The sequence below is a fragment of the Balaenoptera acutorostrata genome, chromosome 17 (assembly GCF_949987535.1).
Source record: "Balaenoptera acutorostrata chromosome 17, mBalAcu1.1, whole genome shotgun sequence".
In the NCBI taxonomy this organism is placed as follows: Eukaryota; Metazoa; Chordata; class Mammalia; order Artiodactyla; family Balaenopteridae; genus Balaenoptera; species Balaenoptera acutorostrata.
In genome coordinates, this window is record NC_080080.1 from 2258386 (window position 1) to 2285854 (window position 27469).

The following is a 27469-nucleotide window of genomic DNA, read 5'->3' on the forward strand; positions in this document are numbered from 1 at the left end:
CCCCTCCCCCCGCTTTGTATTGCATCCTAGAAATAGATAGATGTCGCTCCCCTTATTGGGTCACACCATATGGCAGACGTGAAGGGATTTTGCAGATGTGATTAAGGCCGCTGATAAATCTGACTCTGAGCTGAGCCAAAGGGAGATGTTCCAGGTGAGCCCGACCTAATCAGAAGAGAGCCTTAAGAGGACGTAGGCGTTCCCCAAGCTCAGGGGCTTCAGGCAACAAAGACCGTGAATGCGGAGGAAAGGGCCCGCAGGACCCCGGCTCTCTCTGCCCCCATCTCCTGCTCTCTCCTGCACCCGTTCTCTCTCTCCCTGTCTCTTTGTATCTCTTGCTCTCTCCCTCTCTCTCACTCTCTTCCTCCCTCTGATTCTCATGGCTGACTGTGTCCCATCAGGCCCAGCCCTCGGCTCCCAGCACCCACAAGGAGAGCAGGAAGCAACACTGCGTCACGCTATGTCACACTCTATCACGTTGTGTCACGGTGTACCACACTGCACTGCGCCTGCCACTCTTATTTCCCTTGGCGGTCTGAGACTGCGGCCCAGGCACCCTCACTGCGCGGGGCGGGAGGTGAGGTTATGGGAGGTAAAACTCCCCCCAGAAGGCTCCCCAGCAAGCAGGACACGCTGAATGCGATCCGGACTCAGATCGGGCTCCAGATCTCAGGGACTTTTCCACCCAAGCTTGTTCCCCACGTGACCGTGAGCTCTGGGATGACACCAGGCCTCCGTCCCCTCTGCAGCCTCCCCACGGACCGGCAAAGGATGAGCTTGAGAACACAGTCCTGCCTGCCTCTGGACTGGCCACCCTGCAGCCCTGCAGAGGGGACGGCCCTCCTGTCCCAGAGGGAGACCCGGAGACAGGTGGGGCTCGGCGTTCCCGCACCCGTGGGATTCGGGCGAGTGACTCAAGGGAAAATCCCACTGGCCCTGAGGCTGAGGAGTCCCCAGCGCCTCGGTGAGCCTCGGCTCTGGAGTGGGGACGGTCCTCCCGGTTCACTGCAGGTAGAGAGAAGCCATCAAACCCCCAGATGACACTGGGAGCTGATGAGCATCCCCCGCCCTAGCTGAGGGCATCTGCCTGCCCCTGCATAGCCACCGGCAACATCTCGCCCACAAAAGATTAAACCCAAGGAACGAGGCTCAGCGCGTCTGTGCTGGAAGCAGCTCCGGCAAAGAAACCAGGTTAACACTGACCGCACAAGCTCCTAAGAGATCCATGGGGAAAACTGAGTCTCAAGCCTTGCCTTGTACATCCTCCAAGAGGCAGAGTCGAGGTCTAAACCCGGACACCCCTCCCATACCCCGACTCCCCACTATGCCCACAGTGCTCGTGGCATCAGCTTCCCAGAGTCTGGTAGGACAACCTGTGCAATTCAAGGCTCATTTCAGCCTGGAAAGAGGGTAGAGAAGATGGGGACAGGAGGGGAGGCAAGGACGGGGCAGAATGCATTTCTCCTCCTGGCAATCTCACTTCCGGTCGCGCAGATGGATTCGCCCTGCCTCCTGCCTGAGAGTGAAGCCAGTCTCACCTGGCTCTTCACGCCTCTCCAAGTTCCAAGCCCTTCCCTGTCTCAGCGCTCTCTCTGCATGAACAGTTGTGGGGTGACCCGGTCCCTATATGCAAGTACAGCACTTGTAACTTTTTCCCCTGAACCATGTGACAGTAAGTTGCCAAACTGTTGCCGCTTCACCTTTAAACACTTCCGTGTGTGTTTCTTACCAAATAGGACATTCTCCAACATACCCATAGTACACACATCACAATCACAAGACATGCCCACTGATGCACTGATGTCATCAAGTCCTGAGACTGAATATGGGTTTGGGGTGGAGTATTTGAAACTATGCATATCTCACGTTCCTTATCAAACTCTTATTTATTCATTTGCTTATATCTGTCTGGACTCGTGTTTGCTCTGCTCCCCCCATGGGTTCTAATGCTCAAGTTGCCCCTGATTTGGTCAGTGGGAGCCATTCAGCTGGCTCTGTGTCCTTTGACACGTTCCCATCACCCCCTGAGCACTTCCTACAAGATACTCCAGGCTCACTCACCCTGCACTCCCCACCTCACCCTGGTCAGCCATTTCTCCAAGGACCCCTGTACCTTTTGATGGAGAAAGTCCACCAAAGTTCAAATGCCAAAGTGCAGGCACTGGGTGTGCTCACTGCTATTGGGTGCCACCGCCTCCAGGCCGTCTCAGTGGACAGAACTAGAGAATTAAGTTGTCAGTTGCTGCAGAGGAAAAAAAAACACCCCCAAACAGTGGTTTAAAACAAGACATTAATTTTGCTCAAAAAACTGCGATTTGGGCAGGGCTCAGTGGTGACAGCTCATGTCTGTTCTACTGGGCATCAGCTGGGGAAGCTTCAAGGGCTGGATTCTTCTGAAGACTGGCTCACTCATATGCCTGGATGTTGGCGGCTTCTGACCAGGACCCCGCCTGGGCTGCGGCGGGAGCTCCTGCACCTGGGCTCTCCATGAAGCTGCTGGGGCTTCCTCACGGGCTGGCGGCTGAGTTCCCGGAGGATCAGGCAGAGCCTTGTCACCTTTTGGCTTGGCCCCAGAAGTCACCTGGTGTCAATTTCACTGTGGTCCCAGGCCTGCCCAGATTCAACGAGAGGGAACACTGACCCCCAACTGTCTCTAAAGCCATGTCAAGGCCTCAGTGTAGGAAGAACATAAAATATGTTGGTATGGCCCCCTTGAAAGTACAGTCTATCACAAGAGTTTCAATCAATCAATCTATCGGTCTATGCAGAAAATCATGAATTGTATGCTGTGTTGAGGCTTGAAACAACATGAATGTATTCTCTTCGAGAGGTCAGAGGTCGAAAGGGGTCTCACTAGGCTGAAATGGAAGTGTTGGCAGAGCTGGTTCCTTCTAGAGGCTCCAGGGGAGAATCATTTCCTTGCCTTTTCAGTTTCTAGAGGCCTCACTCCCTGCCGTCCTTGGCTCATGGCCCTTCTCCATCTTCAAAGCGCATCAGCCCAGCCTCTGCTTCCATCCCCAACTTCTGTCGTCAGACGTCACTCTGCCTCCCTCTTACGAGGACCCTTGTGTTGACATTGGGCCCACCCAGATAATCCAGGGTCATCTCCCATCTCAAGGCACCCGACTTGATTACATCTGTAAAGCCCCTTTTTTGTGTAATGTAACACATTCCCGGGTTCTGGAGACTAGGACGTGGACATCTTTGGGGGCCATTATTCAGCCCACCACAGCCCGCCAAGCCGTGAAGTCCACGAGAAGGGTTTAAAGGAGGAGGGGCCGGTTCCACCCACATCCCAGCACCTCCTGGCCCCTCCTTCTCCCTCAGCCCCTGTCCCCACCACTCTAAATGCAACTTTGAATGCACCGCCAGCAAATGAAGCTGCAGGACACACCCCTTCCCGTGGCTGACAAGATCCATGCCTGGCCCTGCCCCTCACCCTCTCTGAACAGCTACCCTGCTCACGGCACGCCATTGGAACTTTCCTGATCATTCCAGGACCTCAGGCCACGTTTGTCTTAGCTGTGTCCTCTGCCCAAGCTTCCCGCTACACCCTGACCACTTCAGTCTGATGTCCTGTTTCCTACCTGTCCCTCCGGATTCCCTCCAGAACCTTCCAGAACCCCCTAGGGTCAGCTACTGGCCCCGGAGGTGCCTACAACCTCCACCCTCACCCCTCTTAGTGATGATAGCAGGTCCTTAGCACACCTTGACTCTGTGCCCAGCCCGTACCTCGGCTCTCACACCTGTTAACTCATTTAATCATCACAGCCTGGAGGGAGGGTCAGCTGTTACCACCTTTTACAGCTGAGGAAACTGGGGCTCCTGGAGGTCTGTCGTGGGCGAGGTTTGGGGGCCCGGCTGCAGTGTCCCTCTCACCTCACCGCGCCCCCATCCTCCTCCTCGGCAGCCTGGGACCCTTCATACTCTTCGTCCGGTGCCCGGGGAGGGGCTGACAGAGTAGAAACAAATTGGCCTCAGGAACCGCCATGCTCAGCCGAGGAAGGTGCAGAGCACATGGAACCCAATCAGACCCATCACATCCCCGGTGGGAGGCCCCGTACTGCCCCTCCCCAAGCTCGCGACAGGGGCCTGGGGACCCCGCAGGGAGAGAAGCCACAGAGCCACAGCACAGGAGGGGCGCCAGGCCCCCAAGCAGCCCCTCGGCCTCCGCGCGCCCCTTGTTCCTGCCACGGGAAGCAGGCAGGTGAGATTTGGTCCCTGGCCCAGCACGGACGGTCTGATAAGGAGTGACACGTTTCCCTAAAATGTGTCCTGGCTACTTGCCACCATCATATGTAGAGAACTCGCACCCTGGTGCGGTGCGGGAGTCCGGAAATAAAAAGCTCTCCTGCCCTGGATTCGACTCCTGCTCTGAACTCACCTGCTGGAACATCCCCTCTGCGAAGCAGGGATGAGAGGCCATCTCTGGCAGGGTGGCCCTGAGGACTGGAAGGGCTGACGATCGTGTCCCGGTCTGGATGGGCCGTGGCAAGGCCACTACCCAAGGCAGTCCTGGTGCCCAGAGAGGCCACTCTCTCCAGTCCCCACACACGGGCAGGAGCACAGGGAAGCCCTGCATGAACATGATACCCTCGCTGTTTACTGTCGCCCGCTTCGCGAACATCAGAAGTGCGCCCCAGCTCCGAGCGCTGCCTTACCCTCTCGGTCCTCCAAAAATCCCATGCGAGCCAACTCCACCCCTAAAAAGAGATCTGCTCATTGGAGAAGGTTTGATTAGAGGCTGAAAGTTACCCCCCGTGGAGGCAGGATCAGCATAGAGCAGACGTGAGGACAGAGGTTTGGGAAACAGGACGACATCCTCACCCCTGCCAGACCCCTGCCCCGGGGGGCCACATCCCCTAGAGGTGGGCGGCTTGGTGGTGGTGGCAAATGGAAGTGTGGCCCTGTGTGGCCAGCTTGGGAAGGAGGGGGCGTCTCGGTCCTGCCGCTGCTGAACCAGGACCCCACGGCTGTTGCCAGGAGCCCAGCTTCCTGCAGGCCACAGGCCACATGCGTGGAGCGAGGCCTGAGACGTGGGCACACCAGTGAACCGTGGCCTCCGGGCGACCCGTGGACTCCTCAGGAGGCCAGTATGTACTCAGGCAGCCCCAGGACTCTTGGGGGACCCCAGCTCCTTTTGTTGACGTGTAGAAGGCCCTCAGCGGCCCTTGGACTTGTCAGACTGCCTGCAGACCCTCTGCGTGGTCCCTGGATTCTGAGCAGCAAGTGAAGATACAGGCAGATCTGAGGGTGACGGCAGTGCCACACCCCAGCACCCCCTCAGAGGGCACAAAGGATAGGGTCACCCTGTAACTTCTCACCCAAACCTGGACACGATGAATAATTAAGCTGGGACCAGAGACACAAAGGGGACTTCTGGTGACCCTCCAGATGGATAAAACTGGAGACAGAACAGCTGCTATGTCATTAATGTGAAGTCTGCCTCTGCTCCCGGACTGGGGCCGGGGGAGATGCCTTTTACACAAATATTTATCAAGTTTACGAGAGGCGAATACGACTCAGCGGGCGCCCTTTGTGTTTGCCTCGTGAGCACACACCTTTTCCCCAGGGGCCAACACCTTCAAGCCCATTGGGATTTATTCGTCACGTTCACACCTACCAACCTGCCCTGCCCACTGAGGAGGGCATCCCTGGGCTGGGAGAGTAAAAAGATGTGAAGCTGTCGGCAACTGTGACTTTCCCCCCATTGTAATTTATTTTTCACAACTTTGAGTCCTGGAGTAATCCTGGGTCGTGCAGTAATAATCAACCACAACACCATTTCCTTTGGGGTTAGCCAGGCTTTTGCAAAACACATTTGTCTTATAAAAGGTAATACAACCAAGTAAGGAAAAATTTGGAAAATAGCACAGTAAAACAAAGCAAGTTTTGCCTGTCACTCACCAGGCAAAGATAACTGTTGCTGATATGTGAGAGCATGTCCTTCCATTGTTTTTTTTTTTTTTAAACTTTTGGGTTTATTTATTTTTTATTTATTTATGGCTGTGTTGGGTCTTCGTTTCTGTGGAGGGCTTTCTCTAGTTGCGGCAAGCAGGGGCCACTCTTCATCGCGGTGCGCGGGCCTCTCACTGTCGCGGCCTCTCTTGTTGCGGAGCACAGGCTCCAGACGCACAGGCTCAGTAGTTGTGGCTCACGGGCCCAGTTGCTCCGCGGCATGTGGGATCTTCCCAGACCAAGGCTCGAACCCATGTCCACTGCATTGGCAGGCAGATTCTCAACCACTGCACCACCAGGGAAGCCCCCATTGTTTTAATGCACCTTTTTTTTCATAGCCATTTTTAACAGGGTGGTGAATATTCTTTTTACATTGCTGGAAACATATTATACTCTATTACCCATTAGGTTTTTGTTCCCTGCAAGCGTTCTCTTGTACGTACTCTTAGCAAACATTATTTTTAATGGCTGTAATATTCTTTCAACTGGATAAACCACTGTTTACTGAAACATTCCCCATGCTCAAATGCTTAGGTTGTTTCTAATTATTTTGCTAAAAATATATATTTTTGTATTTAGGATTACTTCCCTGGGAAAGCATCTGAGAAATTAAACTGCGGGTTGAAAGGAACATTTTTAAGCGTGTGATGCTCATTGCCAAGTGCCTGCTCTCGGGGCCGGACCAGGGCAGCTATGACTGCTCAGCTCCGCGTCTGCAACTCACATCGGACGTTACCTTGTTTTAATGTCTGTTCCCCTTATCAACAAGAATGGGCACTTTGTTTTCATATACGTTTCCTTCATTACTGGTGAGGGAGGACTCTTTTCCCGTGCTTGTTTTCCTAATTATATTTAGGCTTCCCATGGATTGGGTAACCGTGTCCTTGACCAATAATCTGTATGAGGTTCTGTGTGTTCCTGATCGCTTTTTAGAGACTCTTTACTCACAAACGATATTAACCGTTAGGACGCGGTGTTCCTGAGAATTTATTTTTCCCTGCTGTAGTTTCCTTTCCTTCGTTGCCTTTTTTGTGTTCACTGGATGCGGATTTTCATTTTTATGGAATTCAATGTGTCCTTCTTTCTGTTTGTGAATTCGTCGACTGCTCCTATGCTTAAAATGTCCTCCCCATTTACGTTTTGATAAACAGTCAGGTCTATCTGACTCCAGATTTGCTGATTTTGAGTGTGTGTTTTAATATTGTGACCTCAAATCTGGGTTCATAGACCAAGATGATGATCTGATTGTCCGCTTACACCTCCCAGAAGAGTTCACTGATGAAACCCAGGCTTTCCTCCCCGCTTCAGGCTCCAAAGACCATGATGAGAGAGGAGGTGGGTGGAAAACAAGTGAGATGCTGGGACTGAAAGGAAGTGTGAACGTCCCCACTGCATTTTTTCCCGATTTTTCTTGTTGTGATGACATACACGTAACATAAAACTTAACCATCTTAACCGTTTTTAAGAGTTTAGTTCAGTGGTATTAAATACATCCATCACGGGCAACCCTCACCACCATCCATCTCCATAGCTCTTTTTATCTTATAAAACTGAAACCCTGTACCCATTAAACCCATATATATCAATACTATTAATCACTAACTCCCCATCGCCACCCCCGCCAGACACTGGTCCCATCTTTCTTTCTGTCTCTATGAATTTTACTCCTCTAGGGACCTCATGTAAGTGGAATCATACAGTCTTTGTGTTTCTGTGACTGGTTTATCTCACTGAGCATAATGTCCTCAGGGCCCATGCATACTGCAGCAGGTGTCAGGATTTCCTTCCTTTTTAAGGCTGAATAATATTCCATTGTGTGGATGGACCACGTTTCCTTATCCCTTTATCTGTGATGACACTTGGATTGCTTCCATGATCTCTTTGCATTTTTTATTAGTTTTTCCCAAACGACCTTTCTTCTCAAGTCATCATTTGTTTTTGTTTTACATCAGAAGTTTTCAATTTTGCTCCCCAGGGGACATTTGGCAATTTTTCGGTTGTCACAACTGAGGGACGGGTGCTACTGGCATCTAGTGGATAGAGCCCAGGGAGGCTACTAAACATTCCACAATGCACAGCCCAGCCCTCTCTCATCCCCCAACAAAGGATTATCCAGCCCAAAATATCATTATCAATTAAGAAATCCTGCTTTACTGAGAGCTGGCTTCCCTAGATAAATAGGCTAAAATTATGCTAAAAAATGATTAAATGTTGGTGTGTCAGAGATGGCTAGTTGTCTTACAATGTCCGTTCTCTCCTTTCTTGAACAGAATGTTTGGCTGGTACACGGTCAGAAGACAGAGATGACACATCCCAACTCTCCTCACAGCTAGATGCCACCATGAGATGCAAATAGAAGTGTCAAAGGACACTCCAGGGACCCACTATAAAGTCAGCTGCCACTCAAACTCTGCCTCTCCCTCCTGGTATACTGGAATGCAGATGTGATGGTTGGAGCTGCAGTATCCTTTTTGCACCATAGAGTAGCTTTGGGAATGGAGGCCATGCTTGGTGAACCCACCAAGACAGAAAGGGGGACACAAGGTCCCTGAGATCTGTGTGGAGTAGAGCTGTCATGCCAGTCCTGGCATGTCTGCCTCCAGGCTTTATGAAAAAAGGAGAAATACACTTCTTCCTTATTTAGGCCACTGCTATTTTGAGTCCCTGTGACTTACCACTAAATCTAATTGTTGCAAATGGTGAAATAGGAAATGTTTGTGAAGCTTTCTTATGAAATTCCAATGTGAAGTTGGATGGATTAAATAGAATGTAATGTGCAGATTGCTTAGCTGATCACTTGGTACACAGCAGACACTTAATAGTTAACTAGCTGAGCTATCGTGAGCCTTACCACGTGGCAGGCACCGTGCCGCACAACTTGTAACCAGTGTCTTAATCCTCCCAGCAACCCACTAGGGAGGTGTAGTATGGCTGCCATTATGGATGAGGCAGCAGAAATGCAGACTATCCACAGCATGCTAAGGTCACAGGGTCAGAGCAAAACAGGGACCCATCCCTGCATTGTGTCCACTCCACCTCAATAGACACGGGAGACTCCAATTAGGAAATATTTAGGATCCAGCAACTACAGACAAAACTCTCTTTACTTGGTGATCTTGTTTTATCCCAACTCTGTGAGCTTTTTCTTGTAGCCCAGTGAGGCTGCTTCAGCTCCAGCCATCACATGTGGATTCCAGGATGCATCTCCAACCCTGTGAGGTATTTTTTTATGGTGTTCAGGTTGCCATAAGAAACCTGTGGCACAGAGTGGCTGAGTGACCTGTACAGCATCACACAGTAAGTGGCAGAGCTGGGACTCAAATCCAAGTGGGTTTAATATCAGAGTCTGTGCACTTAGCCACCAGGCCAAACTTCCTCCCGAATAACACCACAGATGAAGGCAGGAAGCAGAGGGAACACAAGCTCTGGTCACAACATCACTGAGCAGCAGGCTGAAGATGCACTCACTCAGTTGTGCTCTCAGCTCACAACAGCCCCATCCCGTAGATAAGGAAACCGAGGCTCAGAGAGGCCAGGAGGCCCACTAAAGACCACTCGGCGAGGTATGTCGAGCCAGATGGAGGAGCACATCTGTGACCCTGGATGCTGTTCTCCTGCCCTTCCTGCCTCCTCCTGTCTTTGCAGCTTGGTCTGGATCCCCCCTCTGACCAACAAGGTGCTCCAGTGTCTGGCTGATGGGCCTCACGTGGGACTAGTGTCTTTCCCCTCACCTGCAGGCCTCTTTCCCGGCAAGGTCTTCTGCTTTCATCCCTGAAGCACCCACGGGGGCCCGAGTGCCTTGACGGGGATGGCAAACTGATCCTCCTTGGAATTCCTGTGCAACCAGCAGGCACTGCCGTGGATAACAAGTAAGTGAACATGTTTCTCGTTAACGTGGAGATAGCCAACACGTCTGGTGTTGGGGAAGAGGGGAGAACACCTGAGAATTAGGCGAGGGAGGGAAGGCTTCCTGGAGGAGGTGAGCTTTGGCTTTCCAACCTGCAGAGGGGGGACGCAAGTTCCAGGCACGAGGCCAGGAGGCTCTAAGTCCTGATTCCAGGATACTGGCTTCTCTGGAGGTAATCCGACTTCCTGGGCTCAGGGAAAGGGGGACAGAGGCCTGGGGAAGGTGGGGTCCATCACTCCTGAATGTGCTGTCAGCTCATTTGGGTAGTTAGGAGCTAAAGAGGGCGTAGAAGTGACTTATGAGCCGAAATCAGGTGTTCGGGCATAAACAAGCCAAGGCCCATAATTGATGACTGGGTAAATAGCTTTATAATTGGTATGTTTTTTATTAAATTTTAAAGGCTGCATATTTATGTGAATGGGAATTGTGAGCACACTGAGACGGGCGTGGCTGTACCGGAATGGGCCTCGCCTGTCCTCCCCACTGGCAGAGCCCTAGGACCATAAATTGTGTTTCTGATGGTCAGGCCTCCCAGGACCCTGGAGGAACCCACCACCCCCGGGAGGACAAGGGGAAGGGGATTTAATTCTTTGATCAGCTCCATTATCCCAGGTATGGGAGTGGCTCTCACCCACCCACCTCAGGCTTGAAGTCTGTGGGGTTTACAGAGAGAGAAGCAAGCGAAGGCAGGGTTGAAGGGAGGGGCCTGGTTTCTGCTTCCCTGCTGGACATGGGGTCAGTCTCCGAAGCACAGAGCCAGGGCCTGCTCCATCTCTGCCCCTGCAGTGTGGGCCCAGGGTGGGTGCAGAGCGAGGCCGCGAGGGCATCAGGGAGGCCAAGTGCCGGGACCTCCTGAGATGGCTGAGCCCCCCTTTTCCTCTGGAGGCGTGGCCAGGGTATGCTCACGAGGGACCATCAGTCCTGAGCCCAGACGTGTACTGCCGGGCAGGGAGCAGCCTGGAGGTGCAGAGACCCCAGGTGTGTCCTGCCGATGAGACCTCGAGAAGGCCCCTCCTTGGGCCTCGGTTTCCTCATCTGTAAAGTGGGTCAATGACTCTCCCTCTGCCCACCACACAGGGTGTGTCGGGTAGAGGTTCTGGGGCAAACGTCATCAGTTCTCCATTCCAAGAGGTCTTCTCAACACTGTCTTCTCCTTTAGAATCTGCTGTTACAACTTTAAAAATACCCCCCAGGCCCCATGGGCGAGGGACACGTTCCCCCATGTGGGGAGAAGGTGTGTTCTGACCCCCGTCCCAGCAGAGCAAAAGGACGCCTTAGCCTCATGCCCTGCACAGGCTTCCAGGTTCCATGCTGGGGCAGGTCATAGAGGATCAGGGGTCAGGGTCAGGGCTCAGGTTGTGACCGGCATCAGGGCTCAGTGTGTGACCAGGGTCGGGACTCAGTGTGACCAGGGTCAGGGCTCAGAGTGTGACCAGGGTCAGGGCTCAGGGTATGACTAGGAGCAAGGCTCGGTGTGTGGCCCGGCTCTGGGCTTAGCCTAGAATCAGGTCAGGGCTAATTTCTTTACACCCATTGCTTAGTTTCTCATGGAGCCTTTGAAAGTCAAGGGTTGTCAGAGGCAGGGCCACCCCGACTCCTGTGCAGCTGGGCTGGGCCAGCCCCCCTGCCCCCAGGCTGATGCTGGGGCAGGGCTGTATGGAAAGTCATCTGCTCTGGAGCCGAGATCCCTCTAAGCCTCAGCAAACGCCCTAAGCCTGGCCTGAGCCTCTGTTGCTCATGGGAGCTTCTGCCAGCCAGGAAGGAGCCTCCAGGCACTGCAAAGCCCCACCTCCCCTGTAACTGGCACTGGGCGGGTGCAGAGCAAGCCAGAATGACTTGTCCGCTGAGAGCAGCTCCCGGCCCAGATGGGATGAAGGCATTTGCAGCTCACAGCCAGACGAGCCTCCTCGCACTTAAGATAAATATAGACTCGTCCTCCTTCCCGTCATCCATGCAGGCGGGCGGAGGCTGGCGGGCGGGTGGGCGGGGCCTGCTCTCAGAGTGACAGCCACCAGCCCCCCAGAGCTCCAGGAGGAGCCCCCAGCCTTGGCCGAGAGCAGGGAGTGGACAGCAGGGGTGGCAGTTGTCACCTGCGCAGCCAGCAGGTGGTCAGGGAGACCAGGGCTGGGGCCACTAGCCTTCGCTGCCGAGCAGCTGTGTCCCCGGCCCCAGAAGCCTCGTCTTATTTACCCCCAGAGCCCCCCTAACAGGTTCCCGTGTGGGAGGGAGGGGGTGGGCTCCTGACCAACGCCCCACGCATCGTCCACGGTGGAGTCTTCCGTCTTGGCTATTTTCTGTTCTCGGGGTCGGGCAGAAACCTGGCAGGAGTGGAATGTGGCTCTCTCCACCTGCCCCGAGGACCCCCGAGGACAACACCGGCCTGGGGATGCGGCCAGGCCAGGCCACGGCCAGTCCAATCCTGGAGTGGCTCCTGCTGGCATCCCTTCCTGGGGTCCACTACGCTGGCATGGCCACCTCACCATTCACACTCGGGGGCACACGCCCTGCCAGCTGTGGGCCGGGCATCTCTTTCCCAAAATCCCCACCTCCCCTCAAGGCCCTGGGTCTGGTGAAAGCAGCCAGCATGTGCCCCAGGGCAGCAGAGCATATGGAGACCTGGGGAGAAGGAAGCCCTCCTGCCAGGGCACCAGGAAGACTTCCCGGAGGAGGAGGGCTTCCTGCTAGGCCTTAGAGGCGGGCAGTCTAGAGAGAGGCACACGGTGCCTGCCAGGTAAGGTCTCAGGGTCAGGCCACCTGGTCTGCACTTGACCCTGAGGCTGCAGAAAAAGTTCAAAGTGGCAGTGGCATGGTCAGACAGCTGATGTTTCAGAGCTGTAAGAGAGAAGCCCCAGGGTCCAGAGTGGGGTGAGAGCAGGTGCAGGGTCTGGAGCAGAGAAGCAGTGGAGGCTTTTACAACAAATGGAGAGGCAGGGCCCTGTGTGCCCGGAGTCCCAGTGACTGAGAGGGGCAAACACAGAGCCGTGCTGAGGGGGACTTGCAGTTTGCCAATTTCTGTGGTATAAACACTACTGCCTCTGCTGACTTCAGAACACCCACCGTCTAACAGCCACCTTGGAGGTTCCTGAGGGTTCAAGTAGGAGCTGACGGCCGCCCACCCAGCTCATTTCCCACTAACTGCCAGAGAAGTTGAGGCTTTCAGGGGACAGGGCCAGGCTGGCTCTGGGACGGGGGCGGGGGGGGGGGCACACAGGGACCTTCTGTGCCAGCCGGGCTGGGGTGAAGCGTCCAGCCCCAGGAGGGTGTGGCAGGGCCAGCTGGGGCTCTGCCAGGTGCCTTGGAGCAGGTGGCGATCCCCTGGCCACGTGCTGCTGCAGGATGTCAGTCGATGGGCAGCTTTAGTAACTGCCGGAAGCTAATAGCCGAGGCTCCCACGCTCGTGCCAGCGCAGGATCGATGGACATGAGAGCTTTCTGGAGCGAGATAAGATCACAGCAGGGGATTAAAGTCACAGATGAGCAGACCTTTTTACGGAATCCCTCTGTCTCCTGGGCTGGGGAGGGGGCAGGGCCCCTCCTCCAGTGTGACTGACCTGCAGTTGAGGGAAATTGCTGAGAGGTGGGAGGGGAGGAGGGGCAGGCATTCCTCCCTCGCCCCCCCTCTAGCCCCCGCCCACCGCGTAATCACAGCTCTGTCTCCGCAAGCCCAGCGGCCCCACTCACATCATCGGCTGGCTGTGCACTGGCGCTGGAGTGCTTGTTCTCAGCTACAATGTGACACGCCAGCTCCCGCCCTCCCTTCATCACCCTCATCCCCGCCTTCCCAGGCTTCATGCCGCCTGCAACCCAGCGGCTCGCCAACAAGCTCACTGCAGGCCCACAGCCAGGCCTCCTTGCTTCTGGTCTAGGGTGAGGCTGCCCTTCCATCTGAAGTGCCCTGAGCCCTCCTGGACCTCTTGAACTTCGGCAGCGCCCAAGGCCCACTTGTCCCCAGGGTGTGTCTCCTACCCAGCACTGCTCCAAGCCCGGGCTTGTCACCTCCGCATCTGCCCTTGGGTTCCCGTGGGTGACGACCCTAAACAGACATTGCCTGAGGGTGGGCTCTGGGCGAGGGGACGGCGACAACTAAGCCAGCCTGGCCCCAAGGAGCTCTGAGTCTGGTCAGGAAGAGCAGAGGGTGTTAGGGCAGAGCAGGGGCAGCACGGAAGAGACCCCAGACCCAGGTCGGAGTCAGGGAAGACCCTTTGGAGACAGAGATGCCCAGACCGAAAGGGCTCGGAGGGAAAGGGCAGAGGAGCTTCAGCAGGGAGGCTGTGAGAGCAAAGGTTGGCCCACGATGTTGGATCGAATGGGATTGAGCGTCACGTCGGGGAACGGAGCCGAGTTGGGACAGCGGGCCCCCCCCTCAGCGTGGCAGGCAGCCCGTGACCGACGGGGAGTCAGGGATTTGTCCACAGCCAGAAGCCATCACTCACCTGACCTCTGGGGTTTGAATATCTAAAAACAAAAAATGCTTTTCCTTTTTCCCCCCCAGAAAAAAATCGAGCCCACCTAGTCAGGCCACACTCAGGACAAGGTGCTGTCAGGGCAGGGGAAGTTTCCAGACTGGCTCAGCCAGAGTCACTCGGCAGGTGGGGAGAGGGGCGGCCCCTGGGTTGGGCAGGAAACAGAGAAGGGGGCTTCCTCTGAGCCTGCACAGGGGGAGGGGCAGGAGGCAGTGGGAGGGGAGACCGCAGACCCAGGGCCGAGCAGGCAGGAGGGGCCCTGCAGGCGCACCGGGCTGAGCCCCTCAAGGAGAGCCAGGCAGGACTGGGGCAGGGCAGAGCGGACGTCTATGCTGTGAGCCTGCGGGCCGGCACTGGGGGCAGAGAATTCGGGGGCCTCTCGGCGCCCAGAGCAGCACTGCGCCTGCCGTTGGCCTGTGGCTTCCCGCCGCGTCGGGGCTCGAGTGCAGGAGGAGGAGGTAGATCCCGGCCCTGGACCACCGTACTCCAGCCTTGGGGCCTGGGGAAGGACGCTTGCTGTGAGCTGCACTGTGTCCCCCTACAGGATATGTTGAAATCCTCACCCCTAGTACCTCAGAAGGTGATCTTCCTTGGGAACAGGGTCATTGCCGTTAAGATGGAGTCATGCAGGATTAAGGTGGGCCCTAAATCCAACGTCTGGTCTCCTTATAAGAAGAGAGGGGACAGAGAGACGCACAAGAATAAGGCCGCGTGAAGAGACACAGAGGGAAGGCGGCCGTGTGGCACAGAGACCGGCGTGGTGCAGCCTCAGTGAATGCTGGCCACACCCGGCACGGGAGAAGCAGGAAGGTTCCTCCCCCAGAGCCTCTGGAGGGAGCACAGCCCCGGGACACCTTGATTTCAGATTCTGGCCTCCAGAACTTGAGAGAGTAAATTCTTGTTGTTTTAAGCCCCCCAGGCTGTGGTCATGTCTTACGGCAGCCCTAGGAAACGAACACACTCCCACCGTAAATGAGGAAGAGGCACTGGCACCTCGGTGCTCCCCAGGAGTCCTCCCCTCTCCTCCTTCCCCATCAAGCTGCCCCCTCCCAACCCCGCACGCCCCTTCTGTCTCTCCTAGCCCTCTCTTAATCTCACTTAAAAACAGGCAAATATTTAGGTTGAAATAGAAGCAGGAAATTGCAAAAATGATCTAGAAAGTTCCCGTGTCCCCTCCCCTCACCCACCCCCACTGCAGCACCATCCCATCGGGGTCTTGACGCTGCAACAGCAACCTGCAGGCTCGTTCCATTTCACCAGCTTTTACACCCATGTATTTGTGTGTGAGAGCAGGTGTGTGTGAGTGGGCAGGAATGTGTGTGTCTGTGTGTATGTGCATGTGTGTCTGCACATGTGTGCCTGCATGTATGTGTATGTGTATACGTGTGTACTTTATGTGTGTGCACGTATATATGAGTGTATGTGTATAGCTGCATACGTGTGTATACGTGTGTACACATGTATGCCTGTGTGTATATATGTATGTCTATGTGTGTGTACTGTATGTGTGTATGTGTATATGCATGTACGTGTGTATGTGTGTGCACATCCATGCATGGCTCTATGGACCGTATCACACATACACCTCTGTGTAGCCGCCACTGTCGAGGTGCAGAGCTGCCGTGTCCCCACGAGGCTCCCCGCTGCCCCTTCAGCATTGCCCCTCCCCCACCCCACCCCAACCCCTGGCCATCGCTTATCTGGTCTCCATTTCTATCATCGTGTCACTTGGAGAAAGTTATATAAATGGAATCAGTTTGTAACCTTTGAGATCGGCTCTTTTTTTCACTCAGCATAATGCCCTTGAGATCCGTCCAAGGTTCTGTGTGAACCAATAGTTCCTTCCCTTTTATTTTGAGTAGTATTCCAGGGTCTGCCTAGAGCAGGGGTTTTTTTAAATATCACTTTTAAAAATAAATCTCGTGGCAATGGCCTTGAAGGCAGACCAAGATTCCGAGGTTCTGGAGGGAAGGCCATGGACACTCTGGGAAGGGCCACTTGGATGGGTGGGTGGAGGGAGGTTAGGCGGCCCACGCACAGCGGGGCTCCAGGGCTCGACCCCAGCAGCGGCAGTGTGGCCTCACGAACTCTGGTTTATGGATGCCCGGGGAATGGAGGGCACAGGGGAACAGGGGGTCGAACCCGGCATCACCTGTCTCCAGAGGCCCGAGGGCCGTCACTGACACGATCCACACTTGCTGGCTGGACTCTGGCAGTTAACCGAAGGCTCGCATGAGCCAGGAGAGGGTCCTGCTGTCGGGTGCCTGGGGGCCTCGCAGGGGAGGTGGAGACAGAGACTTGGAGGCAGGGCTCACGGGTAAGGGATGGAGGGCAGGGCAGGGCAGGGCGGGGCTCCACGGGGCTGAGGGCTGCTGGGGGAGATCCCAGAGAATAAACACCCACGGAGGAGGGAGAAGAGCTGCTGAGGGTCCCAGGTTCCACTGACAGGCCTTTGGGGGAGCGGGGGACCACAGCTCCTGGGTCTTCTGTCGTGTTGTTGTTTTGGAACTGACGCTACAAAGCGGCTGGCAGGGGGAGCAGATAATGCAAATTAAAGCGTGTTCAGGGGGTGACGGGCAAGAGCGGGTGAGCCTTTCCCAGGAGGGTCCCGCCAGAGCCAGGCTCTGATGAAGGGGGAACGGCCACCAGGACAAGCGGGACGCTGCGGAGGGCGGGGGAAGCTCTGCGTGGTCGAAGAGGCACAGCCAGGCTGGCGGGGCTGGTGGGGAAGGGGGCTGGAGAACTTTCTCAGAAAGTCAGAGCCAGTGCCCCCGGAGCCTGGCCACCACCTCCTGCCTGCCCTGCGGCCCGCACGCCCTGCCTTACTGACCCTGCGCAGGAAGGGCGCCTTTGCCCGCCGGTCCTCGGCTCCGGCTCCAGCTCCCAGCCAGGCCCCTGGGCCTCAGGTTCCCCAACAGTAGAATGGAGGCGACAGCATGAAAAGGGTCTCTGGAAGGTGCTGCGGGACACAGACAGGGCTGAGCCCATCCCTCCCCCCAACCCCCGGAGACACTCAGCACCGCAGCCAGCGTGCGACACGGAGGTTCCAGAAGGGACAGAGCAGGTTCCTGGGGTGTGCAGGCCACCGGCCCTCTCCCTGTCTCGTGGGGCCTCTGCCTGGGAGCCCAGCCCCTGTGTGTGTAACCCCACCAGCCCCGGCTCCGCACATGGCCTGGCCGGGGCTGCAGAGGACCCAGGAGCCCAGAGCCCCGGGCACCAGGCTCCAGACGCACATTGGCGTCCAGGTCTGTTTGCTCAACAGAGAGCCTGTCAGACACATTTTCCCCGGTTCCAGCCCTTTTTGAACCAGATTTATCTGATTTCTCATCTTTATTTTGGCAGAGGTAAAAATGCAGTTTCTAATTTAAAATTTAGAAAAAACCATCACCCTCATCAAAATGCACTCAGCTCAGATGGTGTTTGGGAAATTAGCTCTGTCACTCTCACACACACCGGCACGTGGCCCAGCAATGGGGACAGGCTCTCCCACCGCGGACACTCCATGCCCCCCCCACTTGCCACGTGAGGCGGCACTGAGCCTCCCTGTGGGCTGGGGGCCTACAGGCTGCAGGCAGGGTCTGATGACACCAGAGAGCAGAGTGAAGACAGGCTGAAGAGCTGGCAATGTGAGCGGGTCTGGAACCAGCGCCTCACCTTCCTCTGCCCAGCTTGCTGTGTGACAACTCTCTTGTGGATTCACCTCTCTGGCCCAGATCTGGCTCTCTCTGAGATCCAGATGGCCTCACAGGAGACATGCTGTGACATCTAGGGGTTCATGAAAGGAGTGGTGGAGGCCAGAGAAGGGCCCAAGCACAAGCTAAATAATTAGACCAACCAAAGTTTTACCCCAGATAAACCACAGACATGCTGTGCCACGTGGGCCCGCCAAGGGACCTCCCTGACCTTCGGTCTCCTCTTCTGGGGAAGGGCTTGGCCTCCCAGAGTTATCCCAGGTACGTGAATGGTGTGTGCGTTGCCCGGCCCAGCTCACTCCGGGCTGGTTCTCAGGGGGATTCAAGTGCTGCATCCACTGTGTACTTCGAGCAGGGTACTTATCAGTTGACATAACTAGAGAAACTCCACTGAGACAGTCAGAGGCCGACCTCATCGCATCCTGCATTTGCCAGACGGAGAGGCAGGAGCTAAGGGAGGTTCACACGTCTCCTAGCGGGCCATCCCTGGGTGTGCTTCGGGAATGTGCCCCCAGACCCCCGGCCTGTGCCTGCCCCCCGCGCCCCACGGGGGAGCTTGCACCTGAGAGGCGCTCCCCACAGCATCACAAGGGGCTGGCTCGCGTCTTCCTCACTGTTACTTCTGAGGTGTCACCCTCTCTTCTCCGTTTTGCAGGTGGAAAACCTGAGGCTCAGAGAGGTGGGACAGAACCACAAGTGGGAGGGCCCGGAGGCTGCAGGCATGCAGGCAGAGCAAACTGGTACACTGTGAGCAAAGGCCAAGCCACGATGCTGGGTAACCTCACCAAAGGGCCAGCAGGTGTGCCGGCCCAGGAGAACAGGGAAGCCTGGAGCGTGACCCCTCTTTGGAATGGTTTGTTCTGAAATTACCTGCTGGCCTGGCCTCCCCTAGAGGAAAAGCCATCCTCCGTCATGGTCTCGGGACCAGCTCCCTGGGGATGGGGCTTCCCAGGAAGAACTCACCTCATGCAATTTTCTGGTGAGTCATGCATCATGCAGGCTGTGGCAATTACAGCCCGACATGCCATCGTGCCACTCATTACATTGAAAGCACAGGTGGCAGCCCCGCACTGCAGATCTTTGGCCCAAGAGGAATAAGCAGTGAACGAGATAGAATGCCCCCATCCAGGGGCTGGGGCAAGGATGAGATAGAATTTTGAGTCTAACATGACTTCACCAGGTACCACCAGTGCCATAATCCAACAGCAGCCTCGGTGCAAGGGCTTCCTGAGTTCCAGGCAGACACTTGTTTCTCTCCACCCGTGGTTCTGTCTTAGCCTCTCATGAGGCGTGGGGATTGCTCTCACAAGAGCCCAGCCTGATCGGGGATGGGCAGGCAGCCACTGAACAAGGTGACTTCCACCCAGTCTCCCCCAGTGTCTTACACACGGCTGGAATCTCACCTTTAATTCTCCATTCCTTGAGTCAAGCATTGCCCTTGTAGAACCCACCATTAAACACACAAAACCCTTAGGGACTAAGGAGCTGTCGTATCCCTTCATTCCCAGAAAAGACCTGGGAGATGTCAAAACAGAGCTGCTTCTCCTTTCCACACCCAGGTGAGGCTCAGCGTGGAGCTTGCTAAAGACAGCCTTCCCCACCAGCTTGCCAAGATGTCTGCCCCTCAACCATCTGGCTCAGGCATTAGGAATCCCCTGGAAAGTTGAAACATGCTCCTGAGGGGGAAGACGCGAACAGCTGTAGGAGCCCTGCTCTTCGTCAAGCACCTGACAAATACCACCCCACTGACTGCTCATAGTTACCCTGTGTGACAGGTAGGGAGCTGGGGGTCAAAGTCGTGACGACGCTAACACGTGGATTTGAATCCGGTTCTGCCTGTCTCTGAAGAATCACACCCTTCCTGGGGGGGTGGGGAGTTGTTGGTCCTTCAGCAGCACCTTTGACCAGATTCACCGTCGGATAAATGGGTCCGGTGGAGTATGAGGTAAGGGCAGGTGACGTGGAGGGAGGGGGTAGAAAGGATACCTCGGTGGCTGGGGTGCTGTCCACAGAGGCCAGGTGCTGAAGCGCCCGCTCCTCCACGTGGCTGGGAGAGGTGCAGAGACAGTACCCAGAACAGAGAGAAAACTAAACAAACACTGCATGGGTGGAAAGATTAATGTGAAGGTCACAGAAAATCCTGTTAATCCTGCCCTGAATGTGCACCTCCCACAGGAAAATTAGATGACTCCCAACTTTCTCCAACTCCTTCGATCCCCTGTTTTCTATTGCACTAACTTCATTTCTGTTTATACTTCTTGACCTCCAAGTCCTTGTTTTCACCTCTTAGGATACCCTCTTTGCACATATGCCTAATAATCAAAGTCTTATGGCCTTTGGAGAACCAAAAGTCATCCAGGAAGACAAAAACATGAGAGACTATGAGACTGGCTAGGGGTTTACCCAGAGCAGCTGAAGTCGGTGAATCCGGAAGCCCTAAAGAGTCCGCCTATGGTGGCTGAAGCTGCTGTGGCTGGGCTGACATTAAGCACCAAGAATGGCTGAGATGCAGGTACAACAAGAGGCAGGTGAAGAAAGTGCGGTGTGAACTGAAGAAAGGAAGCTACTTGGCACAAAGTCCGTGACTGAATGGTGAGGACCCTGGCCGCTCTGTTGACCTGTGGGCAGGAGTGTGGTGGTCCAGGCTCAAGCAAGGAATGGTACCAGGTAAGGGTCATCTCTTGATAGCCAAGGAATGTCATGACTCAGTTAACCCCCTCATTCAGCAGTACCTATCCAGTGCTTACTCTGTACAGACGTGATGCCACCAATCCCTGGCATCTTCTCCTGACCTTCCCCACCCCCACCCAAGCCAGGGACACCCACACGTTGCTCACGTGACCTTCCACCTCCCACCCTGGGCCACAGGGGCATGGGGCTAGGACATGTCTGCCGCCCTCACCACCACATCCCCACTGCCTGGAACAATAATTAGCACATGGTAATCACTAAGCATTGTTGAACAAATTCATTGACTAAATTGGTATTATTTTCTCAAGTAAATGTCAAGTGAGAGCTTTGCTGTCAAATGGCCCAGGTTCAAGGCCTGAGCCCTTACGCTGTAAGGCTGTGGACACGGAGTTACGACTTCAGCTCTGTGTGCCTTCATTTCCTCAGCCCTCCAGCGGGGACCATGACCATGGTAACACTGACACCTTCTCTCCGGGGTGTCCTGAGGAGAACAGGAAGTGACAGACTGGAGGCAGCTTCCCCCAGAGCAAGCGGTTGTGCACACGCTACTTCTTTCCAGATCATTCTCCAGAAGGGAGCCTCTTTGTCATCCCACATCAGAGAGGACAGAGCCCTGCAAGGCTCAGGTGCTCAGAGACACATGGAGGATGGAATTGAGATGATTCACACGGGGGAGGATGCCGAGGGACCTGAGAGCTGAGTCATCTTGAGTCCAACGGGAAAACTGCCTGCAGTTGAATTATTGGCCAGGATTGGGTTAAAGTCCCCAGACTGGACTGATGCCAACTGAAATGAATTGAGGGAATTGAATCTCACTGAATCGAAGAAAGGAAATGGAATTAAAGGGAAGGAACCCAATAGGATGGAATTGAAAGGAAATTGACCCAATTTGATTTGAATTGAGTCAAGGTGAAAATTGAAAGCCATTGGAAAGGAGATCTGGGGTTAAACTGAGAGGAGGGATGGGGAAGACTTGGAGGCAAATGAGGGGAATTGAGTTGAACTGACAGTTTTGGAACATGTGACTACAGCCTGCATTCACTCTGTCTGGAGTCAGGGGAGACCACACCAGAGTTCCCCCAGCTGAAGTGTACTTGTTCTCTGGATTTCATTGTTCAGAGAGCATTTATGGAGTACCTACTGCACACAGATGCTGGGCTGGGGCCTTGGACACCAGGCTGAGTCAGACGTGGCCCTGTGGCCAAGGGGCTCAGGCACAATTGCCTGAGCAAACAGGACCAGCCAGGAGGAGCCCTGAGGAGGCCTGAGCCCCACGAGGGTGCCCCTCCTTTGGCATCTGACCTGGAGGGTGTGGTGGAATGTGGCCTTGGGTCAGGCAAAGAGCCACGCCTCAGGCCACAGGGCCGAGAGCCAGGAAGGCTGTGGGGCTTTGGCTCTGTAGCCTCTTTGACCCTCAGTTTTTTCATTTGTAAAGTACAGACAGTAGCTTCCTTGTGGGAGTGTTCTAGAAGATGGGGAAGTCGGAGTTTCTTTTCTCCACTAGTGGCCACCTCACTACCCCCCTTGATCACTGTATCTTTCCTTTTAGTTCCCCAAAGATGCTGGGATTTCCAAAGCACCATTCAGAGGCCTTTGACCACCTCCCCATCTCCTAGAGGCCGTGGGCCCAGGCAGAGCGACCGCTCCCAGCCCTCGGGGTCTGCTTGCCTCCCACGGCTACCCCACGGAGATGCTGAACGCCGCCCAATAAGCCACTGGCCAAGTCTTCTCAACCCTCCCTGTGTCTCAGCCTCTCAGGACCTGCAGCCCTCCTGCGGGCTCAGCCACACAAGCACCTCCTCCAGGGAGGCCTCCATTGTGCCGAGACGGGGCTCACACCACCCCAGGGCCAAGCTGTCTTCACCTCTGAGCCCGGGGTGGCACGTAGGGTGGGTGGCACAGCCCATCTGTGTTCACACTGGCCTTTCTGTGTGGGGCTTTTATCCCCTGGTTTGTTCTCATTTTGGAGGCTTTCAAGGACTGTCTCAGACAATGCGTCTCAGGGCACCTCCTCCTTCTCAGCACAAACGTAATGGGAATCACCCAATGGAGCACGTGCCACCCCAGTAAGAGGAGTTGAGCTGCTTCTGAGCATTTTTGCATCGTTTCTCTGTTATTTTTCCCCAAGTTGTGTCAAGTTCAAGGATTCTTAGTCAATTAGTCTAAGAATACGTCGGCCTTGTTTTCATATTTCTAATAAGCACTTTGGGCACATGTGAAACTGCAAACACACGCCTCCTGCCGGGTCCTCCCGAGTTGTCTCAGCTCCCAGCCTTGCCTGGATTGGTTTCTGTTTTGCTGGGAAGGGAGTGAGACAGGCGAGCCTGGGATGCACTGCCCTTCCTGGGTGACAACGGTTCCTTCGGTCCATCTGCACGTGCTGTGGGTTTCACTCTTAGCACAGCGCTGAGGGGCCAGCAGTGCCTCAGAGGGGCCCTCTCTACTCCTAGCCCGGCCATCACTTAGCCGACCCGGGGCGACCGGGGTACGAGCCGCCTGTTCAGACCCAGATCTCCCACTTAGCTGTCCTACCCTGGCTGGAGGCCTTAACCCCTCTGAGCCTCAGTTTTCATATCTTTAAAGTGGGGATAATAATAACTGCTTCCCAAGGGTTTTGTGTGGATTAAGTGAGATGATGGGTGAAAAATGCTTCACATAGCAATTACACATCTCATACTAGCAGCTGCTTAATAAACGGCAAGTATTGCCGCTACTTCCAATAACAAAAATGATAATAATAATATTGGGAGTTTGGGATTAGCAGATGCAAACTATTATATATAGGATGGATAAACAAAGTCCTACTGTATAGCACAGGGAACTGTATTCAATATCCTATGATAAACCATAATGGAAAAGAATATATATATATATATATATATATATATATATATATATATATATATATAAAACAATCGCTTTGCTATACAGCAGAAATTAACACAACATTGTAAATCAACTATACTTCAATAAAAATTTTTTAAAATAAATAAATAGTAATAATAATAATAGAGCAAATATATGCATGGATTCAAAACACTTTTTTAAGGTAAAACATACTCCTTAAAAAACTTTTTTGAAAAATCTAGGAAAATAGAAAGAAAAAATAAATATAAAAATCATACCACTCCCTAAAAATCACTCCCAACATCATGGTGCTTGCACACAGTTTTTCCTCCATGCGTTAAGCTTTTCGTATGTTGTTCCCTATTACTTAAATGGCCCCTTCTTTCTTAAAAGAAAAAAAATCCGAACTTTACATCATATGCATTTCTATGTTTTTGCAGATATTCCTATAAGCTCTTTATTTAATAAAGAAATTAAGCCTCTGTCTGTTATATTTGCTGCAAATATATTTCCCAGGCCGAATTTTTTTTTGCCTTTTTATTTGGTGGTTTAATTTTGACATGCAGAAGATTTTCATTTTTATGCAGTCAAATCTGTCCATATTTTCTCTCCTGATTCCTGGTATTAGTTCTAAACTTAGGAAATCTTCCCTCTCCCGAGGCATGATGAATATTAAGTTCTACTTAATTCTCACTATTCTGGGCCCTGATTTTTTTTTAATATACTTAACGCTAATCCCAAGGGAATTCAGCTCCTGAGCAGGGTGAGGTGAGGCTGAGTCCGCCTGCCGTTGGCCTTCATGGAGGAGGGGTCTCCTTTGCACTCCCATCACCCTCCCAGCCCCCTCTCAGGGTCCCCTGCCTTGCCAGGTCCCCCTGAACCTGGCCTCTGCCAACGCTGCCCCCTCCCTGCCCATGTGTCCCTGACCAATGGCTGGAACAAGCCCATGGGCTGGAAATTTATTTCCAGAGGACAAATGAGCTAAAAATCCTTGAAATGCTCAAGAGTGGGCCCAAGAGAAAATGACTTCAAAAATGGGCCAAATTGCGGCTAACGCGACATGTTTGGTGAATAACTCCACCTTCCAGCGACTCCATCCCGTGCTGTTGCCTCTGGCTGCTGACCACCCAAGCCTCTCCCCTCCCCCAGAGGCTTCCATCCCCCGCCGGCTCCACCTCCTTCCCCAGGGCTGCACCCCCAGGGCCTTCAGAACTGGCTTCCCCTTCAACGCTCCCAACCAGCCCTCCTGGGAGAGGTGGCACCGCCGCCCACGCTGCCATGAGTGAACCGAGGCCCCGGGATCCAACAGCCCCCAGGGTCACCCAGGGAGTGAGTGGTGGCGCCGGACTGCAGCCCAGGTCGGTGGGGGTCGGGAACCGGCTCTGCCCACGGAGCCGTCCTGCCCTTTGTGGGCCCGAGAAGGAGCGAGGGAGGAGGAAACAGACATGCTGGGTGGGCCCTAGGTCGGAGGGGTCTGCATCACAGCCGTCACCCATCTCGGGGGTACACGGAACCCAGAGGCCTGAACGGTGACCCCGTCCGCCTCGGTTTACCCCCTTTAGAGCGCAAGCCCAGGGCTAGTGGCTGATCCCCCACATCCCGCCGCCCAGCCCTGCCGGCCTTCCGCTCAGAACACAGTGGCTGCCCGAATCCTGCCCTCACCCTCCTCACCTCTGTTCCTCCCAGAGAAGCCCACGCAGGAACTGAAGCCAAAGGGAACAGAAACTGCACATTGATGGGAGCGAGAGAGATCTGCCCGGGCTGGGGTGAGAGCTGGACAGGAAAAGGGACTCGGGTCAGTCCAGAGGGTCCCCCACCCCGAATGTGAGGCAGCTGAGCCCCGGACAAAGCCAGCGATGTGCTGCCCACTCACTCCTGGCAGGGGGAGCAGGAGAGGAGAGAGGGTGGAGAGCCGCTGTTGCCTGGACCCACCACCGGGAACGCGCAGGACAAGGAGACGTGGCTTGAAGCCCCCTGATCCCCCCACGGGACACAGGGCAAAACCTCAGACTCAAGTCACCAGGTCAGCAACTCCTCCAGTGGGCAGGGCGGAGGAGGGGAGGGAGGAAGGGATAGCATGCATCAGGGCATCGCCCAGTCTGACCTTGAGGACAGGCCCATGCCAGGCAGTATCACCTCCATTGGGCAAGAGGCGAAGCAGAGGCAAGGAGGTGACTGACTCACCCAGTGGAGGCGGGGTGGGTGGGTGCTGAACCTGATCCTGTCCAGCCTGCGGGTGGGCAGTGACGGTGGCAGCAGGGTGGGCACTGAGACCCAGTTCCAGCTTCCGGAATGAGGCCCTGGCACGGAGAAGAGGCTCTGGAAAGGACCGTAAATCGCCAGGAGCTGATGGATGGAGGGGGGGAGGGAGAGACGCTTCGCAGCGGCGTTTGGCTTCCGGCATGTTTATGGGCCTCTGAGATGCTCGCCAGGTGGACAAGGAGCGCTCGGCCTATTAATTTCCTAGTTAATCATGCGGGACATTTGGTAATGAGAGCGCGCGCCGGGCTGCGCCGTAACTCCTGATGGTGTAGCCGCAGCCCCGGGCTGACTGCAGGAAGCACCGCCGCGGCGTCACCTCCCGTATCCAGCCTCTCGAGCCTCAGGCACCCTGTGGGACCCAAAGGCCCCCAGAGCCTGACCGGGCTGGGCATCAAGGCATCCCAGGGCGTCCATGGTTCTGGTGGCCGGAGACCTGGTCCCACTGTCTGCAGGACTAGCAACCACCTCTCTGCACCCCGCCGGGTGAGCCTCGTGGGTCCTGATGAGGAATGATGGGGGGAGTGATGCTCGCGATCATTCCAGCTGCGCTGATTGGCATCGGGCCCGTGAGCACCTGCTTGCCAAGGTCAAGGGGCAGCGGCTGGCATGCTGGTGTCCCCGCCCAGTGAGGCCCTGCTTTCCCACGGAGCACCCGTCTGGGCCTCCCTGGGCCTGTGCCGGGGGTGTCGCCCATCACCTCTGCGGCTGAGGAAGGGACACCTCTGGGCTGAGAGACCTGCCGGCACACAGCCCGCAGGAGCTGCACCCCGGGGCCCCCGAGCTCTCCTCCTCCCCTTCCCGTCCCCTCCCAGAAAGGCCATCTGGCACCTTCCCTGGCTTCCCTCCATCACACTGTTTTATCTTGGCTGGTTTGGTGTCCATCTCTCCTCGGCAGACTGTGGGGTCTGAGGGCAGAGAGTTTTACTCACGCTGTGTTCCCAGCACCCAGAACAGCCCCTGGCACACAGTAGGTGCACAGTGAATGCTACTGACAGAAGAGTGAGTGGAGGGTTGCTGCACAGGGCTGTGGAGGGTTTAAATGGAGTAATACTTGGGGAAGATTTCCACAAAATTCCTGGGGTGCTAAAACACCCCGCCCTCCACCTCCTCCCCATGTCCCCACGTCCCCCTCCCAGCTTCTCGGGGGCCTCTGTGCCGGAGAAATCAAAGCCCTCGAGGGAGACCCAAGGGAGACGTGCAGGGAAGCATGGGGCACCATGGCCATCCTCCCTTCAGCCATCTGGGGCCCGAGGGGCAGACTCTGGGCCCAGGTCAGATGCTGGTGATCTGTAAGCCCTCGGGCCTCAGTTTCCCACCTGTAAAATGGGAGGGGGTGGCTTACATGACAGTGCGTGTGACCGTCCCAGAGTCTAAGTTCTAAGGGCCTCAGTCTGAGTGGGACGCCAGATATCCCCGTTAAGGGGGTTAGAGAGGGAATTTGGAGGACAAGGAGCTGAGAGCAGCTGTTTAAAACATTGACGTGGAGGAGAGGGAGGAGCCCTTGAGATGTGACAAAGCAAAGACCTCACCTTTTCTTCCCAGGTTCCAAACGCAACTTCTGCAAGGTTTCCCTTTGAATAATAAAGCTACTTCCACCAAATGTGATCCTACCAAAGCCGCCGAACCTGGAATCAAAACCAAGAGTCTTCA